At 41.6% G+C, this 2,855-nt stretch overlaps 1 non-coding gene across 1 annotated transcript; it reads right to left on the bottom strand.

Annotated features, from left to right (window-relative positions):
• Positions 1-543: 543 nt before the first annotated feature.
• trnav-uac lies at positions 544-616 on the bottom strand. The gene has a single exon. It is a non-coding gene; the product is annotated as a tRNA-Val (tRNA).
• Between the last annotated feature and the right edge of the window lie 2,239 nt (positions 617-2,855).

Here is a 2,855-nt window from a genome sequence, read left to right as displayed (position 1 = left end):
CTGAATCTAAAATAGTTTAATAAAAACTTTTTTGGACTGAAATGCAAAAGGAAAGAACTTTGCACAGCTTTGTCTGATTTATGCAACAGGGACTCGATAGAAAATTATTGAAATCTTTAGTATATTTAAAAAAAAATAAAAATACTTTGTCTTCCAACAGTGTCTTAATTTCACAGATTTATTTACTTGGTGTGTTTGGTTCTTGTCTTACATGCATTGATCATCTCAGTTTGTGCAGCTGCTGGCAAAGGTTTTTTTTGTTTGCTTTTTGGGCTTTTTGCCCAAATTTCATCTCATATCAAAATGCACGGAAATAAAGCCATGAAATGTCAGTTCTTTGAACAGAGACGCTTTTATCAGAAGCGAGTTCACAATGTGACTTGAACCCACCACCTTTGAATTATTTCATCTATGCCTAGAAGTCCAATGCACTATCCATTACTCCACTGAGCCACAACAAGTCGTTTGATTACACTGAGGTTATGATGAAGATTTCCTTTGACTATACAATCATACACTGACTTTAGCAGCAAGAAGGAAGCTTGGCTCCACTGGGGATTGAACCCAGGACCTTCTGCGTGTAAAGCAGACGTGATGACCACTACACTATGGAGCCACGATACACCTTTATTTAACAGTTTTGTCATGTGCATCGTAACCATTGGGCTCCTGGAGTGCTAGCTGATGTCAAATGCGACTTGGGCCCAGAATAAAACTGATGGATGGATTAACCTGTTATAATGATTAGAGCTTGTGCTAATTGTGAAACAATGAGCTTGCGACCCACTGTGGCTAACAGGAGAGACAGTGGCTTCCTGCATCACAGTCCACTGTAAGAGCAACGTCTCCTGACAGCCTGCGATCGGTTACACAAACACTTTACGCCGACATCACTGCCTACAGCTGCCAAGAGGAAATATTTAAACAAAACTTTTTAAAGCCTTGTCGGGCCTTTTTTTGTGGAAACTGAATTCAGTGCTTTTTAAGACCTTTCCTGACCCGCAGAAACTCTGCTGCAGGCTGTAAACATCACACCACCCCCTGCTCAGCACTGACATGTGGATATAACCTGCTTCAGATTACAGTCCAACGATCAACTACAGACGCTGTGAAGTCTGCTCTTACTGCTGCAGTCGTGTCATGAGGATGAACACACTCTTATCTCTCCTTTCTGTTTCACTGACAGACACCTCCTTAAGACAACATGCTCACACACACCCACACACTGTTTTAGGGTTTTGATCCAGATTACACAGTTTTTACAGCTGCCAATAAAAAGCCTGTCTTTGTGCAGATGAGTAAAATTAATAAGTTATTATTTTATGAGCTGGTTATAAAGGAATTTGCACAATGATCTCAGAGCAGGATGTGAGGACACACCTCTGTGATACTGTGAATCATTTGAATGGTCCGTGGAACTTGGCTTTAGCATCCAAAGCTAATCAGATAATATCGTCAATGATCAACCCGTGTATTGATCAGCTAACCGTCAGGTGGTTCGCTGTAGTTTTGACAGTTTAAGATACAAATTTGCGCCAGTACATCCGGATCTAAAGGTACTGAAGGTCACTAAACTCAGGTACGGTGGAGAATTGTTTTGCTGTGCCCTGATACAACAGGTAACCATTAACTACAGGTGGCAGTTGATTAGTGGGAAGCTGGTGAGGGATCATAACACCTTCATTTGGTTAATCTGCATCCTGTCGTGACCAAAAATGATCAATACCAGGGGGAAACTGAGCTTTCCCAATAAAAGGTACAACTTTAACTGTATTTAAATTTTCCCACAGAATTATTTTCGAAAGTTCGGGACCAAAAACTGACCTGAAAGAATGAAGAGTGTGTCACACTTTTATAAACTATAAAAGGTTTCTGCAGGTGTTTGTAGAAGTGTTAAAGTTGTTGTGTAGGTTTGTTACCACATCTCACATAGGAAGGACTGAACATCACCTTTTTACACTAGACGCTGCGCTGGCGCTTCTTCATGCCTCAAAGCCCTGAACTTTCTCTCTAACACACTTTCAGAAGTTTATTTAGGAGGATTGCGCTTCCAGTTTTTGACTTGTCACTCTCCCTGCAGGAGGGAGGAGTCGAAGGTCGTCAGGTAAACTCAGCTCACCTGGTCTGATCAGCTGCTCACATATAAAAGCTTCTGTTTCTCTTCTGAGCATTTGTTGTTTCTGTCTTGCACCTTCCGTCAAACAGTCCTACACTGTCTTAACTTTGATTTATCGGTTTTTATTCTGCTCAGGCTCGTGATAAATGTCCCATCAGACACAGTTGGTTAAATGAAGGTTTCCTCTGCACCTTCGGCAGCTGTTTGCGTCTCTGCTCCTGTGATCTCGTTGGTCCACAGGAGAGAAACTTCCAGCTGATTGTGGTTGAAGCAGAGGAAATCAGATTCCTGAATCCTCATCAAAGCGCTGAGAGAGAAGCTCGTCTTCACGGGGACGAGCTTTGTTTCCTCGTCCTTCTCTTTGAGGTTTAGAGGAAGAGAAGAAGAGGAGGGAGTCGAGCTCTCAGGGTAATTGAAGAGGCTTCACTCGCTCTGAACAGGAGGAAATAACGTCTGGAAGTAATTAGTACAAGAAAATCCCACTGAGATGACTTGCGTGTGTCTAATATCGGGCAAATATGCTTCCTATTTTTCTGTCTTTGTGCTTTATACATTGTTGATTAGCATCTGATGGTCCACTGAACAGTTTCCACCAGGCAGAAAAAACATCTTCACTGAATCTCTGTCGAGTCTCTGGAAGATTCAAACCAGTGGAAACGTCTGAGTCGAAACATTTCAACCTGATTTCAACTTTCCAAAGAAGTTTAAATAAGTAGAAACAGTAGAGATTATTAATAGC

This window comes from Seriola dumerili, unplaced genomic scaffold, assembly GCF_002260705.1.
Source record: "Seriola dumerili isolate Sdu_G_001 unplaced genomic scaffold, Sdu_1.0 BDQW01000236.1, whole genome shotgun sequence".
NCBI lineage: Eukaryota > Metazoa > Chordata > Actinopteri > Carangiformes > Carangidae > Seriola > Seriola dumerili.
Note: the sequence above shows the minus strand (reverse complement) of the source record. Positions and strands in the feature narration are given on the sequence as shown.